The sequence below is a fragment of the Equus asinus genome, chromosome 6, assembly GCF_041296235.1.
Source record: "Equus asinus isolate D_3611 breed Donkey chromosome 6, EquAss-T2T_v2, whole genome shotgun sequence".
NCBI lineage: Eukaryota > Metazoa > Chordata > Mammalia > Perissodactyla > Equidae > Equus > Equus asinus.
In genome coordinates, this window is record NC_091795.1 from 59692345 (window position 1) to 59714279 (window position 21935).

Sequence of the window (21935 nt, forward strand, 5' to 3'; positions counted from 1 at the left end):
TTCACTTAAGTATATGATCCATTTCAACTTACATTAATTCCTTTTGAGAATAGAATCTTTTCTGTGATTCAAGAAGCTTGAGAATGTCATTGAATCTTTGCGGGAGAATATAGGAATACCACTGACAACAAAGCTAACACATTTATTTTTTTAGGTGAAGACACTGAAAGAAATGTGTCACGGCTCTGTGAATTAAAAGAGATATAATGTTTACTATAAAATGAGTAAGATCCTCAGTTTTTTAAGATTTAAATCATAGCAGTGTTTAACAGATGCCACCTAGGTAGTATTGCATTTATTTTCATGAACTTTTCTCTCGTTCAAATGTGTAATTCTCAGCTCCCAACTCTACAACTATAATTCAACAGTGGGTAAATCAGGTGAGAATGCAAAACCAGTACAACCTGTACAGAGGGAATTCAGCAAGTGAAGCAAAATTCTCTATGCATTTAACCTTGGATCAGCAAAATGACTTGTACGATTACATCCCAAAGATGAAATGGCAAAAATACAAAAGATCTGTGCACAAGACCATTTACCATAGCACTATTATAATAGCAAAAGACTGGAAACAACCCAAACATCATCAGTTAAAGACTGTTGAATAAACGTGGTTCATCTGCATTTTGGAGTACTATGCAGCTATGAAAGAAATGGAAAATATGTTCGTATATTGCTATACAGAGGTCTCCAAAAAGGTATTGTTAAGTAAACAACAAATCATCCATGGAGAAGAGTTTGTATAACATGTGTCCATTTATTTAAGGAATGCAATAAAAAACTATATAATAAAAATTATATGTAATATTGATATTTAAGTATGTAGCTTTGAAAATGAAGAATAACCCCAAAAATAATAAAAATTGTCTAAGACTGGCTAATAGTTTGGAGGAATCAGAGATAGAAACCACACTTCACAGAAAATACTTTGTTTCACACTTTTTTTAGAACTATGTAAATGTTTTACATAATTATTAAAAAAATCTAAATTCTAACAGCAGCTTTTAAGAACCAAAGGAAAAATGAACCTAACAATGCATGAAGTTGGTGCCTAAGTCACATAGTGAAAAATTATTATAAATGACTACTAAAGATAGTAATTTGATAATGAATTCCTAGGGGGATATAGCTTGAAGACAAAAAATAACTACAAAATAAACCTCAACACATTTTCAGTAATCATATTTTAGTAATAATATCAGTATTATTCTGAAATCATATAAAATATATGTAAGAAAAGAGATGTATTTATAAATTAAAGACATTAAAATAAAACCCTATAATCCTAAATTCTTGTGTTTTAACTGGAAATATTCACATAAACTCACAGCATGTTTTCTCTTTAAAAAAACTAATAACTTGGGGGCCAGCCTGATGGTATAGTGGTTAAGTTCACATGCTCTCCTTCAGCGACCCAGGGTTTTCAGGTTTGGATCCCAGGCACAGACCTAGCACAGGCCTGACCTAGCTCATCAGGCCACATTGTAGCAGCATGCCACATAAAATAGAGGAAGACTGGCACAGATGTTAGTTCAGCAACAGTCTTCCTCAAGCAAAAGGAGGAAGATTGGCAACAGATGTTAGCTCAGGGCCAATCTTCCTCATAAAAAACAAGCAAACAAACAACTCTAGCTTTGCCCAGTAAATCAGCTCAGAAACTGATCAACATAATGCTAACATCCTTGCTAGTATCAAGATTGTTGGATTTAAGTAACATTTCACATTAAAAAGACATAGAGCTCCTTGGAGAAATGGTTGACTCCAGGCTTAGGGTAAGAAATGTACTAATGAGCCTGGAAGATCTGATTATAACAGAAAACAATAAAGTTATCAAAGACTATTAAAGTCAGATCAAACAGATTTAGGAGGCAATTTGAAGAGACTCCTACTGGATAAATATTGGAGAATATTCTAATAATAAAACAAATGGATTGAAACATAGCAAACCTTTAAGATCCACCAATTCATAATAATATAAAATCCTCACTGGTCAATATATCTGTCATCTATTACTAATAATCTTGTGAAATAAACCACCCCAAAACTCAATGGCTTAAACAAAAATCACGGATTCTTGTTCACATGTATGTAGGCCTCCTGGAGGTCAGGTGCTTTAGTTTGGGTTTTCCTGGGCTTGACTCCAAGTGGTGCGTGGGACCCAGTTCTCCTCTGCATTTCTGTCATCCTCTTTGAGTGAGCAATGGACTGATGAAGCATGTTCTTCTCATGATAATGACAGAAGGTAAGAAAGAAAGCCCAAGAACATAAACACATGTCAAGCTTCTTCTTGCTTCATAGCTGCTAACATGACTTTAGCCAAAGTAAGTCTCATGACTGAGCTCAAAATCAAGAAAGGGAAGAACACTCTGCTTCCACTAAAAATGAACTGAAAAGTAACGTAGCAAAGATGTAGACAGAGATAGGATGAGGAATTAATGTCAATAATTTAATCTCCTACAGTCACTTGTGGTACCTTTTCTAGAGAACCAACTAGTATTCTAAAATATCAGTAAATGAAAAGATATTTTAAAAAATATTTATCCTGCTTTTCCAGTACAAACCATACATCAAAATATTCAAAGAATTGGTGGATAATGTATTTCTTCAACTAATAAATGAAGAAAGAATGATAAAATTGGATTATCACCATTCTTGAATACCCTTGAATAAAGATATCATCATTCGCTACCTGTAATGGAATAACGTATTGGCCCATTATCATCTTTGCTTGATAAAAATATTACATGAAAAGCTTATGGAGCTAGAAAACTAACAATTAATATCAGAGTTGTCAGAAGAACCAGCCTAAAGAGACTCCCACTAGCCAAAGATGACAAAATTTGAGTATCAATATCAATAATAACAGCAATGAAACAAAACCCATTAAAATAACTAAATGCATGAGTCATAAAGATTTTGAACACAAACAAAATTCAAAGAAGCACAAATAATACATTGTTTAGAATTGGATGATAGAAAGCAATCAACTCATTATTTTAAACGTAGGAAAATTAAGGAAACAGGCATTTTTTCAGTTTTTCCTATATGAGGCGTAACTCAGGGTAACCAAATAGTATTTAAGAAGAGAAAGTTTCCCTTTATACAAGTATTTTAATTAATAAATTTACAAGAATTGAGTGCATTAGAATATTACTATTTTACAATTCCTAATCAAGTAATAGCTTTAAGCAATGATCATCAATTGCTAACGTTACCCAAAGAAAGACAAACAGATATTACATACCTCTTGAATAAAATGCATAATGCCACCTATAAAGTAGTATTCCCCAAACCTTCTAACTTCAGTCTAATCAAGTCTCTGGATCTCACCTCTAATTTATATGAGATGCAGGGGAGACAGAAACATTACATTAAACCATGAGATGCAATTTGCAAAACGTGGAGTGTAGGAAACCACAATGCAGAAACTGCTCAGAACAAATAAGATTGTGCATGAATTGATAATTGTTGAAGTTGAGCGAAGGAACATGGTTTTTAATCCTATTTTTGCATATATCTGAATCTGAATAATTTTTTTCTTAAACTAAAGTGAGTATGTCATTGGACATTTTTTGAAAGCCAAATGTGGTTTAAATAAAGAGAATAAGTCTTATTTTGGGGGTGAAGAGCCCAAGTTATCCTTTAAGCTGCTTGACTAGAGAACCAGAGTGACAGTGGCTAGGGGACATTTTCTGTCTCTCAGCTCCCCTCTGAATACTATTCAGAATGCCACCTAATACCAGTGACATTCAGAAATTAATGATAAAACTAGAATGGGTGCTAGCCTCTAAGATTCAGAAGTTAATTTCTCATCCAGAGAAGTAACTAAAATTCCTAGAATAAGATATTGAACAATTATTCAAAAAAGAAAAAGATCACCCATGTGGGCATATTGATTAGGCTAAATATATTTCCTACATGTCTGAGGATCAAACATGTTGAGTAATTTTATAAATGACTTAGGATGGTATGCCCTCATGAACAATTATATATTTCATAATAAGAAACTCTCGCTGAAGTGACCAGTCAGTGAATTGCCACCAATACTTAAATTAAGGAAATGACATGGGGGCATGGTGATTCTCCTCTGCTGTCATTTATAATCCTTTAGCATTCATGAAGGACCAGCATTTATTTTGTGCCACAAGAGTCTTGTGTGCTAGAACTATCGTCTTACTGCTTTTACGTTGTTAAGCCTCTTCAAGGGAGTAATCTAATAAGAATTTTAACAGTGCAAAGACAATGTGGCTCCAAACAAAACTGTGCAAGGACTGCTATTAAGAAATATTTCTCAGTGCTCTGGTTGCCTTAACTACAGAGGCTCTGGTTTGCAGTTGGGATTTCTGTGTGGGTGTAATATCCAGCTAATTCCTCTAGACTTGAATTTCACTGGGAAACACATTAGTTCTTGGATATGCAACTTTGAAATAATGGTATTTATTGACTAAGATTATGGTTTTTAACTGAGGGCATTGAGAACCTTTGGCATTAAAAAGTATGTTAAATGTGTTGATTGTATGTGAAATCAACTAGTAAAACATAAATCTTCAATTTGGAAGAGATAGGGATTAAGGGAACAAAGTTTAGGGAGATGGAAGAAGAGAGAGGGAAAGAGAGAGAGAGGGAGAGAAATATAAAGATAAATACAGAGGGAAGGAGAGATGACAGAGAGTGATACACAACACTCTTGTGCTGGTGAAGTTGGCCAAAATTTAAATACTGTTACTTTCAGGAAGGAAATCAATAAGTAATTGATATCAGTACTACAAAAGTTAAGAACATGTCCTTCCTGTAACCCAGTTAGTTTCATTTCTAGAGCAAGAGTGCTGCTGTATACAGCCAGATGGGTTATTGGTCTGGCTCTGTATGTCAATCTCATGCCCAGGTAGGACATTTATGGCTAAAAAGATATACCATAAGACATAAACTCCCCAGAAAATGCATCAGACAGAAATCTGAATTACACTTTTTGCTCAGCCACTACCTCTATTATTAATCATACTATTCTATTGTTTTGGTATTTATGAAATGGGGAATGGCCGTCAGATGTTCCTGTGCATTTGGAGGCCAGTTGGGAAATGAGCACAGATCCTTGGAAGACTGCATCATCCCACCAAATTATTACACTAAAAACATACAGACTGTACATATATAGGCCAATCGCAAACAGGATTAGCACCCTATAGTACTCAAGGTTTAGGGCACAGCAGAATTATATGAGGATGAAGGTTTTAACATACAGATTCCTGGGCTCAACTCAGAAAATTTCAATCTACTAGATAGTGGAGGGGGCCCAGGAATCTGTAGTTTAGTGAACAGCTAAGGTGATTTCAGTGTGTATAGTTCCTAGAAGAGGATTATCATAAACACTAATAAGCTGACAATATAAAAAGAGGGAGAAGTTAGAAAACCTACATTACTCTCCAGGAGCTTATGAGAAAACATTAATGGTTTCATTGTAAGAATTTGTAGGTGTATTTATAAGCATGTAGATCTACATTATATAATCACCTGCAATATACTATTATTCAAGTAGTAATTTTTTTAAATGTAAAATAGCTGAAATGGTAAATTTTCCACAAGGTAAATAGAATTAAAGTCCAGATCAACTGAGCATAGCATTCACCAATTATTGTCATTTTCAGCACACAGCAAACTGCACAAATTAATAAAAGTCACATAGCTGTGAAAGCCCCATGAAAACTTAAAGAGACATAAAAATGCCACGTCTTTTGTATTTTTTAGCATTGTTTTGAATATAACAACGCACAATGAATATAACAGGTACAGTCTCTGGCCATTCTTTTTACCACGTAGTTACCCTTAAGAACACTTTTCTCTGCCAGGAGAGATACAAGCAAGAGTGAACAGCCATTAGAGTCTAGTCAAGAGTTTCTTCAAGCATTATCCTCAGTCAACCTGCAACAGAATCAGTTGGTATTTATTGTAAAGTACAGATTCTGAGACCCTCCCTTGCACATATTACATAAGAATCTGGTTGAAAGGGGTACCAGGATGATCATGGATATCACTAAGTAAATAATTTCCAGTTTTAGAGTTTGAGATGCACGGCATAAAGATGTCAGATCTTCTCATTAAGTACAACAGAGAGGAAAAAAGATTACGTGGCTTGAATTTCCACTGTGTTTTCTGAAACTTCTTCATTCAGTAGTAACAAAGGAAAGCCTTCAATGCAGGGCCAGGGCTAGGATAATATGAGCGAGGCACTGGTTTTAAGAGATGATTAAAAAAGGGAAAGTAGATAATAAAAGCAAGATACAGTACTGTGCCAAACCATATCGGAGCTGAAGTAAAATGAGTAATACTTAAAAGAAGTAAAATAAATTGTACTGATCCGGACCTTATTTAAAATTTTTATTTTTTTGTTCATTATGGATATTTTGCATTCATTTTGTTTTTTTAAATAGTACATTAAAATACTGTTTACCTTAATTACTGAGTTTGTCAGCACCTCCTTAATTTTTGCACCAGAGGCAAATGCCACACCCTAGTTCCAGCTCTGCTCCTCTGCACTGTCTAGAACGGAATTGCCCTGGTTATTTAGAGTCATGTTACTGTCCAAGCATGAGAGGTTGTTTTCCTCCACTTGCATCTCTTGGATAAATGTGTTTGTGCCTAGAGGTAGGACCAATCATGCTCCCCAAATTTAATCAGATCCATTATGTAATAAAGCCAAATGAACTTAAGTTTTCTTAGACTGAGACTAAAGTGGGAGTGCTCTAAAATATATGGTTTGATTAACATATTTTTAAAAGTTAACAAGCTAATGTACTAAAAATGAAATAAGGTGGGAAGGAGGATACATTAAAAAAAAATCGTGTGAACTGGAATGCCTGTATGTGCTTTTGCGTATAAAGTAAAAATATTGAGTTGATTATTTATAATATTTCTCCTCAACAACTAAGAATGTCTTCAAAGGTTCTATTTTGTTGTTATTATTATATTTTGGACAGGAGAGTTTCTCTGAAGAAAATGCTTTTGAAGTCCCATGACCAAGAAGAAGAAACCTAAGCCAAGTATTTGATTGCCTACTAAGTACTTGTTGTGACATTTATTCTTAGAAGCAGATTTTGTCATACTGGCTCTTTCACTACTGCAGTATTTCGCTATTGTCTTCATTAGACTAAAACAGCTTGTTTAAAACCTACACATGGCAGGCCTCTTTTGAAAATTGTTTGTTCAAACATCACATAGATTTGCAGACTCAAAAGTAATAAGAAATCTAAAAGCGTAAACTTAGAGTTAGCCTTTTGAGCACAGTAAAAGGAGCCAGGGTTTGGTTAATTGTTGAGGTAAAACAAGGGTCTGATGACAGCACATGTTGGTGATAATTTCTTAAAAGCCTCCAAAAGAAAAGGAGCAGGTGTAGGTGAGTACAATTAGCAGTGGAGATGTTCACCAATATGTTCATAGATTATCTCTAGAAATAGGATCTGGGTTCGTTTAACTTCCTGTAAAAAAGCGCATTGTTTGGTTTCTGTATAATAAATTGTCTTGCCTACATAAAAACATTATAACAGTTGTCACTTTCAAAAATATGTTCATATCCTAATGTCAGTGGGAAAGTTTTTGGGTTGGGACCTAAAGGGAAATTTTTTTGCCTTATGAGGATTATGAGGTCCTGCATCAATTTCATGTAGGAAAATTTTCAGAGATATTAAAAATTAAAATTGATACTTTGAAAAAGTGTTTATATTATTTCCTACACAGTGATGGAAAAATAATCAGGAAGACTACTTTAAGTTGTTTCAAGCTTCATAATTCTATTATTTGAAATGTTTTTTCAAAAAATGAAAAAGAGTACTACAGTAAGTTCTCAAGAATTTTGCCAGTTCCACTAAGTCACTGTAGAAAATATTTTTATCATGAATTTCCGTGGAAACATTATATATACAACATATAGTCTATCTTGTTTTAAGAAATTAGATATCTTATACCAAAAACCTGCTTCATTTCAGCAAAATAAATAACGAAGTTCTAGCAAGTCCTTAATATTTAAGGACATGGATTTTTTTTCTTTGCCTTAAGCCTTCTTGGTAATTTAATAAGGGAAAATTAAAAATCCTGTTAGTATACTATTTTCACTTATATTTTGCCCCAAACTTAACTATTAATCTTTCATTTTAAGGATTCTCTAGTCATTCTCCTTCTTATCCATTTATTAAACAAATATTGACTGTGTATCTACCATGTGGCAGACCCTGTGTGAGATCTTGAGGAAAGAGAGGCAAACAAGCTAAACATAATGACTGTCCTCAGGAAGCAAATGCTATAGATTTGCCTCGGTTCCCTAGCAAGAAATACCAACTTGTGGAACGTTTCAAAATATTGTGTCCATTACTCTGGAATCTCTCTACCCTGGAGATAATATTTACAAAGGCATTTAATTTTTTATGGTAAGAATTCTCTAGATTGCTTTGAAGAATAAAGCAATGGAAAATGGGAAAATGCCTGCTCATGCTCTCTCAACTGATGATGAATGCTTTTTGAATAAAGCCCAGTGCTTATAAGCATGGAAATGTCATATAATAATTCTGTTTTGATGTTGAAGTCAAATGCATTCATGGTTTATACTTTAGAGGAAATAGTTCTATGTATCTTCACCTAGGTATGCATTAATAATTTACACATTGGGCAACTATGCTTCATTTGCATACTTTTAATATGTTTGAAAATTTGAAAACAGAATGAAAAGCATGACTGTTTACACATGGGATTAATTTGCTGTTATAAAAAGAAATTCCACATAAAGCTACCCATCCCATGAGGAAAAACATTCTACCCTCTGTACCTACTGGACGAAGAATAAGGTCTTGATATGAATATAGACATGTCTTGACATCTTTCCAAAAGTGTAGTTTACAAATCCCTCCCTTGACGTGCCAAGAATTTTCTTTAATAATTCAGAGAACGGACACTCTTTGAGGTTCCACTCCCAGTGATGAGAGAATGGTTTATGTAGGCTAACTGGCCCAACAAGAACAACTAAAAACATCTTGAAAAAGTTTACAAGTCTCACAGACCAACTGAGGCAGCCAAAATTTGATGGGCAATGATATTTAACAGTACATAAGTACATCTTGACTAGATTGACAATCTTCTGTGCTATTACTTTCATGGATGGCTTTTACATTAGGTGAAAGGCTAAGAAATCAAAAAAGAATGTGACATTCAATCAAAAATTACCAGGCATTTGACAAACAAAACCAAATGATTGGGAGAAAAGAGTTAATAAAAGGAGACAAAAGTAAAATAGCAAGTGATTCAGATATTGGAGTTATCACATACAGAATTTGAAATCATTGCTATTAATATATTAGGAAAATAGATAATATGATGAAGAATTTCATCAAAAACTGGAATAAAAAATAATCAAATAGAAATTCTATAACTGGAAAAAATATAACCACTGAAGTCAAAAACTTAAAGGGGGTAGGTTAGAATCAGTAGAAGACAAAAACAAGTAAACTAGATATTAAATCAATAGAAAATATCAAGATTAAAGCATAGAAAGAAAAAATAATAGAAAACAGAAAGAAAAATCACTTGAGACGTATAGAATGTGATGAAATTATCTAATGTGAAATCGCAGTTCAAGCCAAAAAGGAGAGAAACAATTGGGAATGAGCAATATGTGACTAGATACTGGCGAAGAATTCTCCAAAATTGATGAAAGAGATCAGATTACAGATTTAAGAAGACCCTAAGTAGGGAAAAACACAAAGAAAACCATATCTTAGAAAATAATAATAAAACTGCCCAAAACCACAGTAAAAATCTTAGAAACCCCCACTGGGACTAAAAAAACACATTACCTTAAAGGATCAGCAAGATGGCTTGACAACTGACGTTTCAATATAATTGATGGAAGCCAGATAATACTGGGATTATATTTTTAAAGTGTTGAAAGAAAAAACTTCCAAACAAGAATTTTCTATAAACTAAAATTTTATTTTAAAAATGAAGGAAAAATAAGTATATTGTGAAAAAACATCTGAGAGTTTTGCCAGCAGTAGACCCACAATAAATGAAATAACAAAGGGATTTTTTATACAGAAAAAATAAATCCAATGAAAACAAGCAAATGAAAGTAGGAATGAAGAGCCATGGAAAAATTAAGTATGTGGATAATTATAAATAAACATTGACCTTTAAGATAATAACAGTAATTCATTTTAGGGTTATAATGTAGAAAAACAATGTAAGACAACAACAGTACAAAACCTAGAAAGAAACAAGAGAGTTAAAGAGTTCAAAAGTCCTAGCATTGTCCTGGAAAGAGTAATTTACGTTTGTCTCTGATGAGTCAAGCATGCGTGCTATAATCCTAGGAAACCACTAAAAATTGCTGGAGGAAAAATTAAATAATACAAATAATTGACTAATCCAATATAGTTCAAGAAAAGAGAGAAAAAGAAAACATAGACTAGGTAGTACAATTACAAAATAAATAGTAAGATAGTAGATTTACACCCAGATACATCAGGAATTATTTTACGTAAATAGTCAAAGAACTTCAAGTGAAAGACAACAATTGTCATACAGAATTTTAAAACTCAACCAAATGCAATTTATAGAGAAGCATGTTAAATATAAACCTACAGAAAGGTTAAAGGATAAAAAAAGATACACCTTACAAAAGAAAACTGGGTTAGCTAATATCTAACAAAATAAACCTAAAGGCCAGCAGCATTACTAGAGATAAAAAACGATATAACATACTGATTAAAGCATTCATCTACCAGGAATATGTAACAGTTATATATTTTTATTCAACAAATTATACAAATATATAATGACAAAATATATTAAAATATATAAAAATTATATTTATTTGTAACCAAATATACGAAAAAAATTTTACAGAACATAAAGGATGTATAATATATGAATTACATGGTAAATAAACTTGATCTAATTGACATACATAGACCACTTATGCACAACAATTGTGGAGCAAAATTCTTTTTAAGTGTATGCACAACACCTAAAAAATTAACATATACAAGGCCTTAAAGTAAGTTTCAACAAATTTCAAAGGACTGATATCATAAAGAACATGAATTCTGAATTCATAATATTGTGAAAAAAATCCCCTAATGTTTGAAAGTTAAGTCCTACACTTCTAACTATCTATGGATCAAAAGAGCAATCACAATTGTAAACGAAAAAAAATTTTTTTACCTCAATCATAAGAAAAATTCCACATATCAGAACTTGTGGGGTGCAGCTACAGTCATATTGAGGGAAATGTATAGTCTTCAAGGAAGATTATAAAAAAGAAGAAATAGTGACAATTAATGTTATAAGTATCCATGTCAAGAACTTAGCCAGAAATTTAAAAATATCAATATTAAAATGCAAAAAGCATTATGCATAATGTCAAATTATTAAAAGCTACCAGATATTATATTTCATTAAAAAGTTTCACTAATTGAGACAACAAAGACAAACAAATAGACCAGTGAAAGAAAATAGCGCATAGACATATCTTCACATATATTAACACTTGATTTTTTATTTTTGGCAAAGATGATACCACAGAAAAATAGGGAATTATGATCTTTCAATATATAGTTCTTAATTAAGTAGATAGCTTTATCAAGAAAAAAGTTAATCCCTGATATAATGTTGATCTAAATGTGAAAGATTTCTTTTTAAGTGTCTACGAGGTAACACAGGACAGTATGACTCAGGATAGGCACTCTTTCTTAACGGGGATCCACAAAAGAACCACAGAGGAAAATATTAATAAATAGGACTACATTCACCTTTTATTTTTCTGTTTATCAAAATAAACTATGAAGAAAGCACAAAGTCAAGCTACCAAAGGGGAGAAGATATTTTGATATGCATAGATGTAAAATAAATCATATCCAGAATATATAAAAATTCTAATTCATTTTAAAGACAGGTAGTCAAAAAGAAAAATGGGCAAAATACTTGAATAGGCTACTTTCCAAAAGAGGATATCCTAATGGCCAAGAAATATATAAATAGGGGTCTGGAAAATTTTTTAAAAACACATAATGAGATACCAGTAAGATCAACTAAAGTATCTAAATTTAAAATGGTTAAGTATTTGTTTGCCAGAAAGTGAGAAACTCTCACACACTACCTTTCAGGGTATAAATTGTTATGACTTTCGAAATCTGTTTGGCAATAGCTACTGAAGATAACCCATGACACAGCAATTCCACACTAAGTATGGACTCAGTGGAATGGTTCATACATTTGCACCAAATAACCATACAAGACTGTTTATAACAAATTATTTGTAAATGTTAGGTACTGAAAACAATCCAAATGTTTATCAACAATTAGGCAGATAAATAAACACCAGAATATTTATAAAACTGAATATAGTATTGAAAATGAACAAATTATTGCTGCATGCAACAACATGGATGAATCCTAAAACGTAATGTTGACACAAAGGAGAACACACAGAATTATACCATTTATATGAATTGAAAAAATAGTCAAAATTATTTTGGAGGGTTAAAAATAAAGATATTGATTATATTTATGAAGGAAAGGATAGAAAATGGCTGGAAGGAAAATAAGTGTGATATTCTATTATTTTATCTTGACGAAAGCTACATGGGTGTGTTCACTTTCTGAAATTCACCAAGCTCTAGTCTTATGTTTTCTGTACTGTATTATGTCATACCGTAATAAGTAAGTTTATCTTTAAAATACTGCTGGTGTTAAGTTACTATAATATTCCTATAATATTCCCTTTTCTTATCCTAATATCCTTTCCAAGATCTACGTATACCTAAAATGTATTCAGATATATCCATTTGAGTAAGGTATTTTTGTTTTCTCTATTGTCGTATTTTTTTCTCTCCCTATTTTCAATCTCTTAAAAATTAAAGAAGATTCCAGAATAAGAATTTTATATTACATTTTATAGCTCTCTGTGTTTGAAAAGCACTGTAACAGAATGGTACAATGAACAAGAATTTCAGCTTTAGTCTTAGACAGATCTGGTTCTCACTCCATCAAGAAGCAATTGATGAGTTTGGGGGAAAATTAATTAGCATATCTAAGCCATATTTTGTTGAAAGAGAGAGAGAAAGTGAGAGAGTAAGAAAGCAAGAACAGGAGTGAGAGTGAGAAAGTGAGAAAGAGAAAGTGAGAGAGTAAGAAAGCAAGAACAGGAGTGAGAGTGAGAAAGTGAGAAAGCAAGACAGAGGGGGGGACAAATAAATGAATGTCTGCTTCTCAGGGCTGTCATCTGGATTAAAGTAAGACATACGTAAGACCGTCTAGCAAACTGCCTCTTACACTAGTTTTCTCCATACCTGTATTTTCCCTACCTTTCTATTATGTATATGGTATTAGTTTCCCAGGGCTCTCATAACAAATTATCACACACTAGGTGGTTTAAAACAACATATATTTATTGTCTCACAATTCAGGAGGCTAGAAGTCTGAAATCTCACTGTCAGCAGGGTTGGTCTTTTCTTGAGACTTAGAGGGAATCTGTTCCATGCCTCTCAGAGCTGGTGGTTGTCAGCATTCTTTGGCATTCCTCAGCTTGTAGCTGTATCATCCCAATTTCTTTGTCTTCACATGGCTATTTTCCTTGTGTGCCCTCTGTCTTCAAATCCCTCTCTCTCTATTTATAAGGATACTAGTCCTTGCATTTAGGCCCACCCTAATCCAGTACGACCTCATTTTAACTTGATTACATCTGCAGAGACCTTATTTCTAAATATGGTCACATTGATAGATACTGGGGCGAGAAGTTCAACATATCTTTTTGGGGCACACAATTCAACCCACAACATACATCAAGCAGGCATTAAACTAGGAGAAGCTCAGAGATTTGCCTAGAGTGCTAAACAAAGCTAATAACAAAGCTAGAACTAGAAAACATATGTAACTCAGAATCCACTGCTTCTGCTAAAATACCAAACTACTTAAAAAATCATCTTCGTGATTCCAAAAGGTAAATCTTTAATCTTGATTGTACAGATTTACCTGCTCTATATCCTTGGCTGGATTTACGACACGTAAACAAATCTTTTGAAATAGTGAACTCAGAGAAAAATAATACATAAGTGTGAGTTTGCATGTGTTTGTGTAAACACAAACAGGAAGGTGACCATGTGGCAGCCTGTGTAACATTTTCAACCAGGAGAGAAGTCCCTTTTGTTCTATAGGTGGTGGTGTTGTTGTGGAGGTTGTTATTATTTTTCAAGGAGTTAAGATTTTACAAATCAGAAGATTTTACATAAAATTTCAGATTTCCAGCTGCTTTTGAAAAATCATTATCATCTGGCAACACTGGACCCACATGACCACAAGTTCCTTTTTAGAGAAGTCTGCAATGTGCATTTGGCCACAGTGCCAACCAGTCCTCATTGTTTGCCCAGTTTGGTTTATCGCACTAGTGTGTTGCACGCCAGAGTCATTTCAGTCTACTCTCCTTGCTCTAGAGAAAGTTAAACTGTCTAGTACTGTGCTACAGTCTCATTCAATGGGATATTGAGATCAAGTGTACAATATAATTTAGGGTTCAATTTATCTCCATTTTACTGTTACTTTTCCTTCAGCAATAGCAAAGCTCTTATAAGAATAAAACTCATCAATTCTGCATCACAAATAACTTCAAAAGCCTAAGATTAGTTTTTTGTATAAAAAAGTAGGTATTATTACTCTAAGTCATGAAGTTTCAATGGGGTATATCTAATATCTACATTGTCTTTATTGTTAATATACTTAGCTCTGTGGGTGTGTGGGTATATACAAATATACTCACATATATGGCTATGTATTTAAATAATTATATAATTAAATGAAAAACAATATTAAGCAGATGCCGCAGGAAAAAACCCAGTATATGAAAGGTAAACAAAAATTGAGAAGAGAAGGGGAGAGCCCTGAAAGAACAATGAAGCCTAAAACTGTATAGAAAAGGGAGGGGGAGTCATTTGAAAGTGATAGGAATGGGAAACAAACAAAAATAAAATCACACAAGATGTGTTTACAAAGCTAACTACAAAATATTTCAATGTGGCACCACAGAAAATTGATTCCGCAGATTTCTGGGGACAGAAATAGGCTGAAATGAAGAAAAGATACAATAAGGCTCTAAATCTCATTGCATCTGTAGCTTCAGCACAACTCTCTTGCCCTTTCCTCTAAAGCCGCAGTAAGGGAAATTGAACAGGACTGGTTCAATTAAACAAATTAACTGGTTGTGGGGACCCAATGAAAGTAAGTGTAAAGCTGGATTCTGATAAATGAGAAAATTCCTTTCCTGGAGCCTAGCTGTTGAGAATGGAAGGGAGTGACTGTAGGTGGGCTTGCGGGAAGGGACAATAGAGAGACAAAGTTTGGGTAGAGGAGGAGAAATAAATTCTTACATGGGTTAACAAAGACAGGCTCAAGTGTGAAACTAATCACTGAGTGAGAGAAATAAACCCCCAGGCAGGGCTTCTCACAAACTTAGTTTAGTAGCTACCGTTCTTCAGAAAGACTTTTTGTCATTGTGGGGAAAGGAGGGTGGGAGTAGGCATGGAGAAACATACCCAGGTGTTAGTGCTGCCCTAGATTTAAAAACACTGCCTGTCGAACACACTGCAGGGTTCCCACAGTGAAACCTCTCCAGCAGGTGCATCGTTTAGAGCTTAACCGCTATTCTCAAGTACCTATCTATGTGCTTTCTCTACTGTAGCTTTATACCATAACAATCATTATTCTAATGATTGTAGCCATTTTAAAATCACATTCTATCTTCTGATTACTGAAAAATTATATACTCCTGTGAAAATAGCCTGATTTTACTAGGCTGAAGATTTTTTCAAGTAGTAGAAAAATATTTAACATACTGAGTTTTCTTATTTCTCCTGAGAGTAACTTAGGAAACTTCATGAGAAATTATGTGGATCTTTCTATATGTAAATTCCAGTCTGTTTATTACAGTCTATAACTAAGTCCAAACTGATTGCATTTCCTTGTATTTAAAAATTCCTCTAGTTGTTGTGTTGAAAATAAGGTTTATGTAGCAACACATTCAATAACTATTCAGCAACTTTTGTAACTACAAAACTCATATTGGTTTAAATAAAGGAAACCAGCTAGAGACATTTAACCATAAACCAAATAACAAGGGTTATATTTATTATTAAAATAGGTAAGTCGTAAACTAAACAATAGCATTTCAATTACATGACAGTGATACTGTAATTTGTGAAAGAAATTCACTATTAATCTGGAATTTAGTTGAGAATATCATGTAATCTAATCTCTCCCTAGTAGTACAATTCTATTTCAATAGAAAAGGTGGCTTCATTTTGATCACCTGAATCACAGCAAATAGAAAATCCCCTGAGAGCGATAAATCTTATTGCTCTTTTAAATTGTTTACCATCTTAAGTGGAAAGGTATTTAATGCCTATAAACTCATATTTTTCCTCATTATTACCATGCATTTCTTCTTAAACAACTTATATTAGTGAAATTAAAGCCCCCTTCCAAACTGCTATCAATAGTGGAATTCATGTGTATCTTAAAGCCTCCATTGTGCCTTCATGTTAATTGAGAAAGTAGGTGTTTACACTGATTTCCTAATGTTAAAGCACAAGCTATGATTGCAGCAATAAACACAGAGTCTCTCTGTATTCATTTTCCAGTCAAAAAAATCTTAGCACTTAGTTTCATTTATTTTTAGTGTGGAATGAGTTTGCATGTTAGAATGCTCATTAATATTTAATACATTATGGAAATATATTTGTTTATGGGGATCAGGCATTTTCATTGTTGCAAAATGTTTACCAGTTTATGGCATGAGATATTATTTGTTTCCATATTCGTGTTGTCGGAAATTCTCCCAATTAGACATAATCATAAACAACCACCTTGATTTCAGAATTATCTCATTTGTTCTGAGTGACAGCAAGGGGCAGGAGTTAAAATCCTTCACACATTACTCTAGACTAAAATTGGTAGATCCTCTAAAATGATTTGAGAAGAATTAGTCCTTTCTACCTTTCTAGAAAAATACTAGATTGTTCTGACAAATGTTAAATTGCCTCAAATTCAGATCTATAGGAGTCATTTTACATCTTACTCGCAAACAACAACAAAAAGTGTTAGTAACATTAAAAACACCTCACCTGCTTTCATTAAGGTGTTTCATATAGAATTTGTCATTAAGGATTGTCAATACAACATTCCAAAGTTAACTGTTTAGTATCCTGGATTCCTCTTGATGAAAATCTTAGAAAGGAAAAAGGAATTAATATTTATTAGCATCTGCATTGTGCCAAGCAGTGTGCTAAAAGTGTATTTGACTATTTGATGAGAGGCAGTATAGATAGGTGGTTAGGGTCACATTTGAGTTTGTATCCTTCTTTGCATTTATGTTTGCTAGGTGTGACCTTGACTGTCTTGGTTAAACTCTCTATGCTTCACTTTTCTCATTGGTAAGATGAATGAAATCCTAGAATCTACCTTATAGGGTGGCTGTGAGGGATAAACTGAGTTAATGTAAGAAAAGCACTTAGAGTGCTGTTTGGCACGGAGAAGGCACTCAACATTAGTCATTGACATTATCCTCATCAAATCTTATAAAGTGAGGTGCTATTATCCCCATTTTACTGATGAGGAAACTAGTGCTCAGAGAGCTGAAACAATTTATGTAGAACAAGAAAGGAAGTCATACTTTAAAGTAAAGTAAGAGCTTTTATCACTAAATTATGTTGTGATATTTTTTCCATTCTAAGCACATACTGATAGTTTTCCTTCTGCATATTTACTGAAAAAAAGAGATCTTGTGGCTCCATGTTCCTTAGACTAGATACAGTAGTTACTTTAAATCTGCAAGGGGGATTACTGCAATACACAATCTAGTCCCTCAGTTTAGACAGTTTGTGTATGCGTGTGTGTGTATGTATGTGTGTGTATGAAGGAAGGGCACAGAGGACTTTTTGTTTTAAAACTTAGGCATGAAGCATTAGAATATTAACACGTCTTTAAATCAGAAAAGCACAGAAGATAGCCCAAGGAAAACCATGATCCGCTGGAAATGCCATGTAGCTCAACTGAAGATAAGATCAAAATTCACAAAGGCAAAATTAAATTAACTAGATAATTGTCCAGGTCATATACACCGGTGGCAATTAATGGGTTTTTAAGAGTCTAGGTAAAAGACAGGGCTTTGACTCTTAAGAGTGCCTCTAGAAATCTGCCACCACCATAAAATTCACTGAAGAATGTACACACAGATGTTAAGGGCATCATGGAAGCTTTTTATCTTCAATTCTTAAAAATGGGCTGCCCATTCCACATAGTTTTACAATGATCCATGTGGGCATACCTTATGTGCTATTTGCTCTAGAATCTGGTAAATGGTAGGAAAAAGAAAAACAACCCTGAATTCAATAGACTATTTTTTTAGTCCAAGTTGACTTAAGTGACTGCATCACCTTAGATGAGATATTTTTCTGAGACTTAGCTTTACATTACTGAAAATTGCATTTATGTTTTTTTAAAATATCATGTTGATAGTTATTATTTCATTATGTTTCCAAAAAAAATCCTGTGGAATAAGTTGGCAATTATTAGCACTCCTATTTTACAGTAAGGAATCTGGATTTCGGAAAAGTAACTTTTATTGGGTCAAACAGAACAGAGTGGGCTTGGAACTAACAAAAATAGCTAGCATTTACTCAACACAATTCTAAGTATTTTATGTCCATTTATTCATTTAATCTTCACCATAACAGATGGAAGCTATTAATATATCCATTTTACAGATGAGGTGACTGAGGCATTGAAGGTTAAGTATCTTACCCAAGGTCACAGCTAACAAATTGCAGAGATAGAATTCAAACCCAGACAACCTGATTCTAGTTCCCACACATTTAACCACTTGACCATACTGCTTTTCTGAAGGCAATAAAAATACGAAAACTTGTGGTTTCCGCCTTCAAGATATTTAGACTCTTTGGCAAAAGTCGTGAAAGTCTAAACAGGCTTATCATAGGAAGGAGTTCTGGTTTCTTTGGAAGGAAATGAATATTGCATTTGAAATATGTATTATTTCAGTACTCTTGAATTTGTCTAGTTCTTAGTCTTGCTTTATAGGGCCTAGAGGCAGAAAATAGCCTTACCTTATAGCATTTGAGGCTGAAGCTATTATGGTTGTGGTGTTGAAATAAATATGTCTGCTGTTTCTGCTCTAAAACTAACCCAGGCTAGGAGTATAATAAGGTTAGGAATTTAAATGTTCAGAGGACTCAAACTATATTTTAAAGCCACACACTTTGGACTTCTCACCACCTATTCTGCAAGCTCCCTTAGAGTTAACTCCTTTGTCACCAAACCCAGCAACGCTTACTGGGCATGCCCAGTAGTATGGTTAAAGCCTCCCACGGAGTTTCAGTTCCTCCAGGTTTTACCAGCTGCAAAAGGAAGGAGGAGACAGAGGGAAGAGTTACACAGGTATAGAACTTGGTTCAGTTCAGGATGCCTACGGCCAAGGCAGAGCACGGAAAGCTGGGAGACGATGACAGTCTGCTGCAAAAAAGCACCTTGTCAGACAGACTTGAGTCTGGTCTGCAAGTTGGTGCGTTAGCCTGGTAGGTCCCTCTCACGTCTTTTTGGCACAATCTAGGCAGATCGTGAAGGTTTGAAGTGATCACTCAGGCCACAGTAAGGGTGGGGCGGGGACGTTGGATCTGGGGAAACGCCAGCGACTGTGTAAGTCTGGTCTGTCCCTGCATTCCTCGAAGAGCCGCAGCTTTTCGAGGGTTCTAAGCAGGAGACCAAAGTGCGCAAGTAAAGCCAGAGCACATCTTAATCGCCGACTCCTTGGCCCCTTCCGTTTGGCTGCCGAGCCCTTCCCTGGCACCCTCTCAGGTACCCTCGCCCAATCACTACTAAACCCCGGAGAAGCGGAATCTCCACACAGCTTTCCGTGGGTCTAGGAGGGTCCTGGGCATGCTCAGTAGGCTACGTGGTTCTCTGGTTCTCTCTCTCTCTTTCTCTCTCTCCCTTTCTTTCTCTCGGGTGGGGGAGGGTGGGTGGTGACAAGTTAGAAGCGCTTGCGGCAGGTGCCCGCCCCCAAGATCGGGCTCCCCCTGCAAGGGGACGAAGCATAGGTAGAAACACCTCGCTCCGCAGCACCCGAATCTGGAGGGGCCGTGCCCGCGGGCCGAGCCCACCAGTATCCCAGCCTGAGGACGGCCCGCCGCTCTCCATGGTACTGCGGAGAGCTCAGCTCCGCCCTTCTCTTTCAGAAGGACAGCACCCGGCGTCACGTAACCCAGCCTTCTCAGGCTCCACCGCCGCCTCCTCCTTCCCAGCTCTTTCCCTCTCCTCCTCCTCCTCTTTCTGCTCCCCTCCGTTGCCTGTTCTCCCCTCCCGCACTCCTGGAGATAGACGCTCAAGCCTGACGCCTCTGAAAAGGCAGCGGCAGTCGCCTTATCCACAAACCTCAGGAAATTCGCTTTGACCGATGCATACTTCAGGCTCTGGCTCGAGCTAAGGGGAATAACCTGGCAGGTAAAGAAGCTCAATTTGGGTTGGGGGGAGGGGATGGGGCGAGGCAAGCTGGAGAAGGATATCTTTCCCCGTTGTAACTGAGCCAGGGTTTGCCACAAATACACATGGCAGGATAGGTGGTGGGAGGGTGGAGGAGCATAGATCCTGGTTGTTTTGCATGAAGCTTTTTAAATAGGTGGCAAGAATATGAGATGGTGGAACTGGGGTAGTAACTTAAAGGCTGAATGCAGTGATTTATTAGCAAAAGAAAAAAAACAGACAAGTTAGAACCAAATACATCTATATTGGCATATATATATCTGTATCTACATCTTTCTTTCCGTTCCCCGTTAGCCCCACGCTGTGCCTACCCTTAATTTGTGCAGTCGACTCCAGGCTCCAAGAAACTGCACTGGTATTAGAGATGGTGCTTAGAGACTGGGCGGGAAAGCCAGGGAGAATTTTGGGTGTGCATTGGTATTGAGGGACTTTGTAGAAGCCAGGGGGAAAAAGATAGGTACTTCTAAAAATTCTTCCAAAGATTTCAGGTCTTTATGATGGTATATATTGAAGGGTTCATGAAAGGTGTGTGTGTATATGTATGTGTGCATGTATTTGATACCATAAACATGTTAAAATAAATGCAACTGCAGCCGATGAGCATACTGTATCGATCCTTCCAGTGGCTTGGGAATGAATTTGATTCTAGAAATGAAAGAAAAGATTAATGAGGCTGTTAGTCTGCTTTTGAATTAGAGCGCTTCTTCCTTTGGCCGCAGTAAGGTTGTTTTTCAGATCCTTTTATTTCACCCTCTAATTTGTGAACTCGCCAGGTTTTTCCGGCACCTAGAGAGAATCCTCTTTCTCCATATAAATACAGATACTCTCTCTCCCACAATGAGCTTCCTCTAAGAACTGGGAGAGTCAGTTGAACTCCCCTGTGGTAAGAATATATATGTGTTTTCCCCCTTCTCCTCTATTCCTTAAAAAATTGTCAGGCATGCATTAGTGGAGGAGGCCAGGAGAGACGGGTGAAGAAAGGTTTTCTCATCTATGTAATATTAATTAATAAAATGAATCAGCTTCAATTGAGTTGCACACACACAAAGATTTTTTAACATATGAGTTTGTGGATGGTTCCAAAGCACTACTCTTGATCTTTAAATTCCAGATTTATTTTGCAAATGACCAAAAATTTGGTAGATTCCTGAGTCCCCTAAAAAACTGAGAGTGTATTGAAGAATATGCTATCTTAGAATGATTTTAAAGAGCACTTTTCTTTGGGCTTGGCACAGGAGTAGACAAGGTATGGCTGGTGATTGCTGATGGTGTGGAATGTATCAGACATTATAAATAAGCAACTGCGATTTTTATTTCCTTTTGCTAGTGGCCAGTGTGTGTGTGTGTGTGTG

General features: G+C 35.2%; 1 protein-coding gene across 24 annotated transcripts in view; it reads left to right on the forward strand.

The window, feature by feature from the left end:
* Nucleotides 1-20066: 20066 nt before the first annotated feature.
* NRXN1 (neurexin 1) overlaps nucleotides 20067-21935 on the forward strand; it is a 1069254-nt gene continuing 1067385 nt past the window's right edge. For all 24 annotated transcript variants that reach the window (XM_070512109.1, XM_070512110.1, XM_070512121.1 and 21 more), the window contains exon 1: nucleotides 20067-20544. The gene's annotated coding sequence lies outside the window, so the exon portion shown is untranslated. The remainder of the gene's footprint in view (nucleotides 20545-21935) is intronic.